The sequence below is a fragment of the Marmota flaviventris genome, chromosome 20, assembly GCF_047511675.1.
Source record: "Marmota flaviventris isolate mMarFla1 chromosome 20, mMarFla1.hap1, whole genome shotgun sequence".
NCBI classification, from domain to species: Eukaryota; Metazoa; Chordata; class Mammalia; order Rodentia; family Sciuridae; genus Marmota; species Marmota flaviventris.
In genome coordinates, this window is record NC_092517.1 from 22,334,515 (window position 1) to 22,346,411 (window position 11,897).

The 11,897-nt window shown below is 41.2% G+C and overlaps 1 pseudogene; it reads left to right on the top strand.

Annotated features, from left to right (window-relative positions):
* LOC139703063 (zinc finger protein 431-like) overlaps positions 1-11,841 on the top strand; it is a 51,925-nt pseudogene extending 40,084 nt beyond the window's left edge.
* Positions 11,842-11,897: the final 56 nt, after the last annotated feature.

Here is an 11,897-nt window from a genome sequence, read left to right on the forward strand (position 1 = left end):
AAACAGGGGCTCCATTTTGCTCTTTTGATTGTGGAAGCTTCATCCCTAAGATCAGCTAGCCCATTCCACCCGCTTTTAAAATTACTTTCTGTATCCTGTGGGTTTTTTCACCCCTGCTTTACCTTTCTTAGCTTTTATTTTGCAGCCAGACCATTCCACCAAGAGGAACTCTATTTTTACCACCTGCAGTTTTGAATTCATGATTCTTTGCCTCAGCCTCCCAAGTCACTGGGATTACAGGCCTACACCACTGTATTGGGCTCTTGATTGCTATTTTTATATTTTTTTATATTTTAATTTTATTTTCATCCCGTCTTTGTTTTGGAATCTAAAGTGAATCTGATGTAGACAGCAGAACAATTTTGTTTCACTGTAGGTTTTTACCCAAGGGTGCCTTAACACTGGGCTACATCCCCAGCCACTTTTTAATATTATTATATTTTATTTTCAGACAGTGTTAACCTAAGTTGCTGATGCTAGCATCAAACTTGTGATACCCTAGCCTCAGTCTCACAAGGAGCTTAGTGACAGCATTGTACCACTGTGCCCAGATGATGATTACTTAGACAGGATCTCCATAAGTCACCGAGTTTGCCCTCAAACTTGGAGTCCTCTTACCTCAGCCTCCTGAGTTTCTAGAGTCACAAATGTGTGCTTCATGTCCAACTTGATCAATATGTTTTCTAAAATTGGAACAAATTGGATCTATATGCAGTAATAGTCATGAAAAAGTAATAGTAATTAACCAAATGCTTCTTCTATATCGCCACTTGTTTTCTACCTATATGTTTTTGGTTCATCAATTTCCCATTATTGCCTATTAATGATTCATTTTTCTTGTGTACCATTTTTATTTTATTTTCTTCTTTTGGCACATGTTTAGTTTTTCCTTAGTGATTGTTCTGGGAGTTCTAACATCTTAAATTCATGACAATCAGTTTTTATTCATGCAAATCAGTGTCAATAGTATAGAAAAATTTTGCTAATCTTACAGATTTGTCCCTCAGTCCTGGTTTTTATCATTGTCATAGACTATAAATTCATGCATCATGTGTCTTCTATGGCTTGGATATCATTTCTCCCCAAACAAGCTTAGGATTTGGATACTTGGTCATCATTATGGTAGCACTGAGGCATGGAAAACTTTCAAATGTGCTGTCTACTGGGCATTAATTCAGTCACTGGGGACACCACCCTCAGGAGGAATGGATGCTAGTCTCTTGGAATGAGTTTTTGAGAAAATGAGTTGTTATGAAAAATCAAGACTGACCCTCTGTGGTCTGTGACTCAAATTGGTCCATATGGTTTTTCCTCTTCCACTTGTCCCCACTCTGATGACAGCCACCATGCTGGAATAGAGCAAAGTGGGTACTCCCAAGAAGCGAAGTGGATGGGATACCTTTATCTTGGACTCTCAGACGCTAAAATTCTGATCTAAAGGACTTTTTAATCACAAACTACTCAGGCTTAGGTATTTCCTGATAGCAATGAAAAATGGAGTCTTGTAGTAATTCCACATCAATCTTTGTTTGGTTCTAAGTGTCATTTTCGTGTTCTAAGTGATCTAAGTGTTACTGTTGCACTCATTTATTTAAAAATATTTTTTCAATTTTATTTTTTATTACACAACAGTGAAATGCATTGCAATTCTTATTACACATATAGAGTACAAATTTTTACACTTATATTTTTTTAAAAAAACAAAAAAAAAATAGAAACTAAATACTCCATGGTACTGGCTATACTTAGCTACCATATTGAACTACTGAGCTACATCTACCATTATTTCTCATTATTTTATTTTGGGCTCAAGGATCTGTCTTTTTTCATGTCCTTTAACCTTAATGGCTCTATTGGCATTTCTTGAAGAGTTGTTTTCTCACCACAAACCTTTCCTTGTACAAATCTCCCCTTATCTTTTGAAGCACAGTTTAGCAAGGTATAAAATTATTGATGGTTAATAAACAAGTTTCTTCATGTCCTCCCACTGCCTTCCAGCTTCTTGGATTCTCCAGAGAAACCCACTAAGGCTGTCTTGTACCTGAACAACTGTTTCTCTCTGACCACGCATGAGATTGCCTCTTGTTATTTTTTTTACAACAATGCAACTCTCATAGTTCCTCTTATCTGTGGTTTCCCTCTCAGTAAGCTGTAGAAAATTCCAGATTGAGCAACTCATGAATTTTATGGTACAAAGTGTTCTGAGTAGCATGATGCAATCTCACACCTTCACACCCTAGACATCCAGGGCATAAGCCTCTGCCTTCTCCAGAAGTTTCCCAATTGATATACTGTTTTTGTAATACCTTCCTGTTGGTGGCGAGTTGCCATCTTTGTTTGGAGACTGACTGTCATGATAGTGCTCCACTTGTGTAGAAGAGAACATCTCTCCAATTTCTCATGCACCAAATTCTGCTTGTGTCCATGTTGCATTGTTAGCACTTTGGACCTTAAGAATAGAAAACACACCTTGATCCTCTTCTAATGGAAAACATGATTTCCCATAAGACTATGACCCAAGAAGTTGAGATGTGTTTAAAAAGCTTAGGATGAACCTCTTTCACAAATAATCTCAAGAGAAAGAACCAGTGACTAGGAAGTCTATTCTACTTCATTTTAATGCTAAAATGTCCACCAGGAAGGAAGTTGAACTTCATTTCCATAGTGTATGGTTGTATGCCAAAGTGTCCTTAAGAATGGCTCAAGTGTAACCAAGGCAGTCTGGTGCATGCCTAACTCCCAGCATGGAACCTGATTTCATCTGACAATGCAAGGTAATCCCCTACCCCACAATGGCACCATGATCTGAGGCCAGAGGTATCAGTCCCTGGGCATAATGAGGAGCCAGTGGAGGCCCTTGTTCTAGCCAAAAGGAAAATGCTATAGTCATCATCCATAGAAGAATTTAAGCCTCATTCTCCTACCATGTAATGCATGCAGAAGCACATATTTCTCATGGTCCTGGGCTAACATTTCCCAACCTCCACTGATTACTAGGCTGTGAGAGTCTGAAAGCTCCTGAGAAGGAATTTCGGTTGTAAATTCTACTCATTATTTATTTATTTATTTTTGGCACCAGTGATTGAACCCAGGGCTGCTTAACCACTGAACCACATCCCCAGCCCCTCCCATTTTTTAAATATGTATTTTATTTAGAGACAGGGTCTCACTGGGTTGCTTAGTCCTGACTAAGTTTCTGAGGCTGACTTTGAACTCATGACCCTCCTGCCTCAGCCTCCCAAGTTGCTGGAATGATGGGTATGCACCACTCTGCCTGTCTCAGTTAATTTACCTTATTGATGAAAATAATTATTGCTTTTGATGATAAGGGTTGAAGTCAAGAAGTCAAAGAGAAGTTGTTTTTCTTTTGTTTTGCCCACCACCAGTTTAAGCAAGAGCCAGTAAGGGTCTGTACCAGTGCTGAATGAGAAGAGCATTACAGAAACACTTCCATGTGAAGTTGATTGCAAGTAATAGAATGGATAGCTGGCCAAGGACAAGGAGTCACAGGCTACTTCTAAGTCCTTGGTGACAAAGTGTGAGAACCTAGGTTAAAAAACATGTTTGTGGGAGGAGAAAAATGAAGACTGAGTCCAGAAGTAGAGATGTCTTGCAGTTTTCATTCAGCATAGGTGCATGACTTGATCCAGGCCAGCAATCCCCAAACGATTGCAAAGTGCATCAATTTATGTATACAGTTTGCAGACAGCCTATTCACCTCCTTTGATAATTTAAATAATCTCTGGATTACGAGTACAATTTGCTACAAGGCTGGGGCTGGGGCTCAGTGGAAAGAGTGCTTGCCTAGCACTTCTGAGGGACTGGGTTTGATCCTCAGCAACACATGAAAATAAAAAGAAAATAAGGTATTGTGTCCATCTACAATTAAAAATATTTTTTTAAAAAACTGATAAAAAGTAACCACTATATAAGTAGCCATTATACCATTGCCATTACTTGGGAGAAAGTCTGTACATTTACTTGGTACATGTGCAAATCATTTTCCAATCCTTCCCATCAACCAGGGTTTGAGACCTTGGGTGCAGAATCCATGCATATGGCCACAAATATTTCCAATCCCTGGAGAACACCCAGGGCAGGTTGTCTGGAAAAGGCTTAGAAATATGTTGTAGGAATTCCAATAACATCTGGACCAGAGAGAGAGGCAAGTAGATGGTCAGAGATGACACCTGGGAAAGCAGGGTTTGACAGGCAGAGCCATGAGTGTTGGGGTTGCAAAGAGGACAGGCAGAACCTCTGGGGACACAGGGGCAGTGGGCTAATGTTGAAACAGAGAAACACTGAATTCTTGGGGAAGCAGATGGAGAAAAAAGATGTCACCATTAATAAAATAATAAAAAAAAAAAATGGGAGAGAATAGATTTAGAAGCTAAGGAAGTCTTGACCTTCAAACGCCTCCTCCATTCCAGAAGACAGCATTCCCCTTTCTGAGCAGAATGCACAGTGGATTTTTTTTTTGTTGTTGTTGTTTTCTGTTTGTTTTAGAAAAGTGGTAAAAGTGTTCACTGGTTTAGAAATATGATTTATGGCCCATGAATAAGGTTTTCTCGAGTTTCTGGTCACACAGTATTGGTCTCTACTTTTTTCCATTTTCTATGAATATCTAACACCTGGCCTACCAGTGGATACTAAATTTTATAAGCCAGTGATTTGTGGTGAGCCGTTCCAATAGACTGTGGCCGCCATTAGAAGATGGTGCCGGCTTCCACTGTGGCCTGTGATAAACAACTCCTTTTATGGAGAATTGGCGCGCAATCCCTGACCACCCTATGAGAAATATCCACGTGGCGGCTTAAGATTGGTATGCTGGAGGCTTTATTAGGCTATGCTTGGGCGCTCGGCGGGGGGTCGCTAGAAGATGATACTTGAATCAAGGCCTGAATAAACTGCTGAAAGAAGAATCCTGTGTCGTGTTTTCCCTTGCCGGCGAGGGGTCGTGACAGTGATTGTTTTTTTAAAATGCAAAATTATTAGGGAACTCTATGGGGTGATTCATAATTGGTTCTCAAAGATACAGCTCATCCCTGCCTTGATCGATAGATCGATCGATCTATCTATCTATCTATCTATCTATCTATCTATCTATCTATCTATCTAACTATTTATTTATTTTCAGTGCTCCTGGTGGATCTATCACTCAGCTATATATTGATAGTGATGGGTAGGATGCAGACGTGATTGATGGGATCATGCAGGTCAGGGAGTCATTCTATGAACCTGGCCCACTGTGCAGAGACCTCCACATGTGTTTTCTTAGAAAAGTAATTTTCCTAGAGCCCTGCCTGAGCCAAGTCAATGTGCTATATTCCATCCCTCAGCCAACAACCTGTGATTTCTTTGAGCAATATGGGTCTTCTCTGCCAGTGAGAACACAAGTTAACCTGGAGGGGACAAGTTCTGGGACATTTTCACAGACTGTATTCCAGAATTCAAGGAGATAGGATGATTTCACCTAACCTTTCTATATGTAAGAACCTTTCCAGCCCAGCATGGGCCACAGAGACCTAGAGTTGTCCTGGATCTTTGGCATGTGAACTTCCTGTTCCTGTCACTAGTGTGCATCTGCTATCTACTATTTCTATCAGGCATTAGTTTATTTAAAGACATAGGAAAGGTAAAGAGGGATGCTCTCAAGAGGGAGTGTCCTCTCTGATAATATGTTGTGCCCCTATTTCCTACTGGTCCCAGTAAGAAATAGGGGCACAAATCAGTGCAGACCAAAGTGAATTAAGTGTTGCATTTATATATTTAAAATATCATGTTAAAATTTTCATAATTTTTTTAGAAAAATACTAAATGACAGCAGAATGCATTTCAATTCTTATTACACATGTAAAGCACAATTTTTCATATCTCTGTATATAACATATGTTGACACCCAATTCAAGTCTTCATACATGTATTTAGGATGATGATGTCCATCACATTCCACTATATTTACTAATCTCCTGTGCCCTCCCTTTCCCTCCCACCCCTTTTCCCTATCTAGAATTCATCTAATCCTCCCATGCCCCCCCTGCCTACCCCACTATGAGTCAGCCCCCTTATATCAGAGAAAACATTCAGCATTTGTTTTGGGGGGATTGGCTAACTTCCCTTAGCATTATCTTCTCCAACGCCATCTATTTACCTACAAATGCCATGATTTTATTCTCTTTTGTTGCTCACTAAAATTCCACTATGCATATATAATGCATATTTTTTCATCAGTGCATTCACTCAAGGCCATCTAGGCTGGCTCCACAGTTAAGCTATAGTGAATTGTGTTGCTATAAATATTGATGTGGCTGTGTCCCTGTAGTATGCTGTTTTTTAAGTCTTTGGGTTTAGACCAAGGGGACGGATAGCTGGGTCAAAGGGTGGTTCCATTCCCAGATTTCCAAGGAATCTCCATACTGCTTTCCATATTGGCTGCAGCAATTTTCAGTCCCACCAGCAGTGTATGAGTGTGCTTTTTTCCCCACATCCTCACCAACACTTATTGTTGTTTGTCTTCATAGTAGCTGCCATAATAAAATTTTTATTATAGTAAAATTCACACACACAAACACACACACACACTCAGGATTTGCATTGGTGATTCTGGACAAGAACATGTGGTGTAGGAGCCTACAAATGCGATGTCATCCTAATGCCAGTTAAGAACTAGGAATTGGTCCAAGGGCAGGCCTCTGCAATCACCCACAGCATCTCCCATAAACTTGAGGATCAAAGTGGTGTGAGGCCTAGAGATGTCAGAGAAGCCTCACTGTTTTCCTCCCACTTTCTTGATAGTGATTTCTGGGCCAATAAACTTTGCTCTACTTTGATTACATTTTATGTATTATCTAAAAATCCTCTCTTGCAAGAACACAAGAGCCAAGAAACACAACCTAACTTCCATTTCCCTCGGATCACAACCAGTAACAATGTCAGATCTTTTATTGCTTTTACTTATTTGCTCACTTCATTTGATCCATTTATTAATACAGGTGGGCACCAGCAACTGCTCTAGGTCCTGTTGGAAGGTAACAGTCACATACCTACACACAACATCCTAAGGGGAGACTGTTGAAACAGGAACTCTGACCCTTTAGTGTTCATGAAGACTCACCCAATGTCAGAACTTTGAATATTTTATTTTGAGGCAGGGTCTTTCTATGAGGCCAACTGTGGCCTCAGACTTGAGATCCTCCTGAAACAGCCTCCCAAATCCCTGGCCTTTAAGGACATGTGCTACCAAACCTTGTCTTTACTTATTTAAAAAAAGTGCATAGCTGCTGGTTACCTCCCTCCAGTGATATATGTGATATCAGACCTTAAACAATAAAAAGCCCACAGAATTCCAAAGCTCAAGTCTGACTCTGGCTGTGTGAGGTTGTGTAATGGGAAGGGATTCCATGGAGAGAGAGGGACATCAGCTCAGAAAAGGTAGGTTCCTTGGTATTCAAGGCAGAAAAGGATTTCCTCATTGTCAGGTGCATGAACAGACCTATTTAGAAAACAGATGCAAATTCAGGAAAGAACGTGTGGGGCCGGGGATTCAGTGATTGCCTTGCATGCACAAGTTCCTAGGTTCAATACCCAGCACGAAAAAAAGAAAGAAAGGAAAAATGTGAGAAAGCTCTAAAGGGAAAAACAGCAAATGCATGGTCTGAGGTGTCGCTATTTGGAGAGGGACATTTCCGTGGGGCTAGACTAGACATGGGGCCAGAGCAGAGTCCTGTATTTTCTCACCCGTTTTTCTAAGCTTGCTCTTGTCATGCTAGTATTTGGGGCTCCAGGAAGCTGGTCTAGGAGAAATGCTGCATTGCAGGGAGTTGCTTTTTTATTTTAAATCTGATCTTTATTTTTAAAAAATAGTTTTTAGTTTGACAGGAAACCTTTATTTTATATATTGCTTTTTTATGTGGTGCTAAGGATTGAACCCAGTGCCTCACAGGTGCTAGGTAGGTGCTCTGTCACTGAGCCACAACCCCAGTCTCTTGTTTTTAATTTCAATTTTTTGTTGGCATTCCTGCATTCTGGTGATTTATGAACTTTCTCCTTTGAGGTTCAGTGAAACTTTCTTCTTGGTATCCCAATATTTCTGCCCCAACAAGACATGTTCCACAGTTCTTTATGGACCTCAAGGTTTGCTAGAGGAATGACTAAATGATAATTAAGTTATCAAAGCAAATAGGGCAGTGTTTTCTGGAAGGAAGTATTAAGAGAATGCTCATAATTAGATTTCTATTTTTACTTATCTATTTAGCCATGGACTCATGTGGTTTTTGCAGTCATCCACAATTGTGGTCCAGAAACCAGCAGATTTCAGAAACTTTTCATGTTGACAGCTCTTTTCAAATGGTTGCATTCTGATTGAGGCACATTTGACTGAGTGTAAACATTAAGATGCTTTTAAAGTGCTTGTGAATTTTCCTGTCTAGAATATTGCAGAGGGTTTTACCAGTTTTCTTGCCACATTGTTTATCTCATTGGTGTTGAAAAACCTCTCAAATGCAAGGAATGCACCCCAGAGGCAATCTCCTGCAGCTGTCTACCCACAGAACCCTACACCCACCCATCCAATTCTCCATCCCCCTTTACTTGGGTGTCAGGTGCTGTTGGATTGTTAATTATTGGTCAAAACCCAGTGTTTTATCCCCAAGAAGCCCAATGTCTAGCTTGTTAGTTTTGTCTTTTTGTCACAAGACAAAAACCATTGGGTTGGTTTTTACTTTTCCTTGCCTCTCAAGACAAATCTGAGCTCCATCCAGGGACCTATATCTAATGGCACTGGTAGTTTAGTAAAATTTCTAATTTTCTTTAAGAAAACTAACAGCAAGAATAATTTCCATCATGGGGGATGGAGGGGTTCTGGCCCCAAGGTGTCACCAGCTCTTTCCTTCTTCTCACCCACATAATCTTCTCATCATGCACCAGACAACCATGTACTGCAAATCCCTGGAATCCTGGGTATGTGCCTTGACCTTCTAAGTCTTCCTTCAAGAGAAATGTTCCCATTTCACAAATGCAGGAAAACTGGTCCCCCAAATACCTGGGCTGCTGTTCCTGAGAAGCAAAAGAAAAAAATACTGAAGATGGGGACCGGGGCTGGGGCTCAGCCATAGAGCGCTCGCCTTGCACGTGCAAGGCCCTGGGTTCCATCCTCAGCACCACAGAAAAATAAATGGATAGAATAAATTATTGGGTCTGACTCCAACTAGAAAAAATATTTTAAAAAAATACTGAAAAGGCAATGGATCTAGCACTTAGGGAAATGCAAATTAAAACTGCACTGAGCTTCTCTTTCACTCCAGTCAGAATGGCAATTATCAAGAATACAGTAACAATAAATTGGTGAGGATGTAGGGGACAGGGAATGCCCACACCTTGTTTGGAGAAACTGCACATTGGTGCAACCCCTCTGGAAAGCAGGATGGAGATTCCTTAAGAAACTAGGACTGGAACCACGTTCTGACTCAGTTATCTTACTCCTCAGCATAAAGAGGATAAAATCAGCATACTACAGGGACACAGCCACATCAATGTTTATGATAGCATGACTCACAATAGCTAAGCTATGGAGTCAGCCTAAATGCCCATCAACAGATGAATAGATAAAGAAAATGTGGTATATATACATGGTGGAATATTACTCAGCTTTAAAAAAGGATAACGTCATAACATTGGCCAGTAAATGAATAGATCTGGAGATTATCATGCTAAAGTAAAATAAGGCAATCTCCCTAAACCAAATCTATATCACAAGGAAGGTGGGGTCAAGAAGTAAAGTTCAGTAGATGAGGTAAAAGAGAGCAACAGGAAGGGAGGGGAGATAAGAACAGAAAAGACAGTAGCATGAAGTGACCATAATATTTCTATTTAAATATATGAAAATACCTAAGTGAATCCACCCATAATGATCACCCACAAGAATGGGGTCCTAAGGAGAATAAGGTATATTTTATGTTTGAATAAGTTTACCACAATGGAATCTATGGTCATGCATAACTAAGAAGAACCAATAAAATATAAAAAGATTTAAAAGTACTGAAAAGGACCATGGGACCAAATTGATAACATCATAGCCAGATGAGGAAATGTCTTTAGGTACATTCCAGAATTTTCTAAACCACTCCCCCATTGGATGCTGCCAAAGGTGTTGGAGCCTGTGGGAAGGAGGAGGTTCAAGGCTCTGCGTTCATCTCCAGTGCAGTGATCCCAGGGGAAAGGTAATCTCGAGGCCTCCAGTTAACTAAGGCAGAGAGGAGGAGGGTGCATTGGAGTCTATGGAGTTATTTACCAAATTAGAAAAACCTGAAATTCACCTTTCTGGACTCCCAATCAAACCCAAATTGTTTTTCCTAAAGAGACAGACCCTTGAGCCCTTCTTAAGGAGAAGTCTTCTCTGTATTATGTGACTTTTTGTACCACTGCATTGGGGGGACAAGACCAGAGCTCTCCTTGGAAACACATTGGATTTGTTTGCATCAAGACAAGCAGGTAGGGTCTGTCGTTTTTCTTTTTCTTTTTTCTTGCCAAGTGCAGAGTATTCAGCTGATACTAAGGATGCACACTTGGGCAGGGTGTCTCTGGTTTTTGGAGGAGGCAGGATCCCATTGCCTGGGATCCAGGGGACTGGCAAGAACCAGGAAGAGTACCCAGTGTGGCCTTGATTTGTGCAAGGCTGTTATCCTGTGGCCACTGCAGGTATTTCTCTCAAAAAGAAAGAAAGGAAAAAAAGTGGCACATGTCTGTCATTCCAGCAGCTGGGGAGGCTGAGGCAGGAGGATGGCAAATTCAAAGCCAGCCTCAGCAAAAGCAAGGTGCTAAGCAACTCAGTGAGGCACTGTCTCAAATTTCATGGAAATGGAAGGAGACCCTCAGGGTTATACAAAATTACACACAAGAGGAAGTGAGGGGAAAGGGAAAAAATACAAGGGGGAGAAATCAATTACAGTAAAGGGGGTAGAGAGAGAAGAGAGGAGGGGTGGGGAGGGGAGGGGGGATAGTAGAGGATAGGAAAGGTAGCAGAATACAACAGACATTAGTATGGCAATATGTAAATCAATGGATGTGTAACTGATGTGATTCTGCAATCTGTATATGGGGTAAAAATGGGAGTACATAACCCACTTGAATCAAAGTGTGAAATATGATATATCAAGAACTATGTAATGTTTTGAACAACCAACAATAAAAATTAAAAAAAAATAAAATAGGGCTGGTGGAGGGGCTCAGAGTTGGAGTTCTGAATTCATCCCCCACGGCCAGAGTGTTAGATAGCCCAGTGCTGCTGGGGTTTACCCAGGTCTGCGCTCTTCTGCGTCTCTTCTGTGCTGATCTCCTTATTCTGCCTCCAGCTCAGTGTGGACTCAAGATACAGATTCAACTCAGCTGGAGGAAAATCAGCTCTCATGCTGCCAACCCGGTGGGAGTCTCCTCCAAGCGCCTGCCAGGCCCACTGTGAGCCTCTACCAGCAGTTCCCAAGGGGCATAATGCCAATTCTGCTTGGAGAATTTTGCACAGATAAACAGAGGACAAGTCAGCATCCTGAAGATGTTCTGGGAGGTCTTATTGTAGGAGGAGGCCCAGGTGATGAAACTTTCAAAAATTGACTTCAATTTCCTACCATCAAAACCCAACAGAACCTAGAATTCTGGTCACCCTAACCCTGACCCAATGCCCATACCTCAAAAGGAAAAGAAAAAAGAAAAAATCCCTGCCATTCTGGTTTCCTCCTTGCCTGGAGCAGATATCAACCCCCTGTCACTCAAAAAGAAGGCTCCCAGGGCTCAGGCTGGGCAGAGCGGAGACTGATTGATGCCCTGTCCAATCAGAAGCCCCTGTGTTGAGCGTTGTCCAATCCTGAGCGCAGGCAGAGACCAGGGGGCGGGCTTCTGCGCTCGGG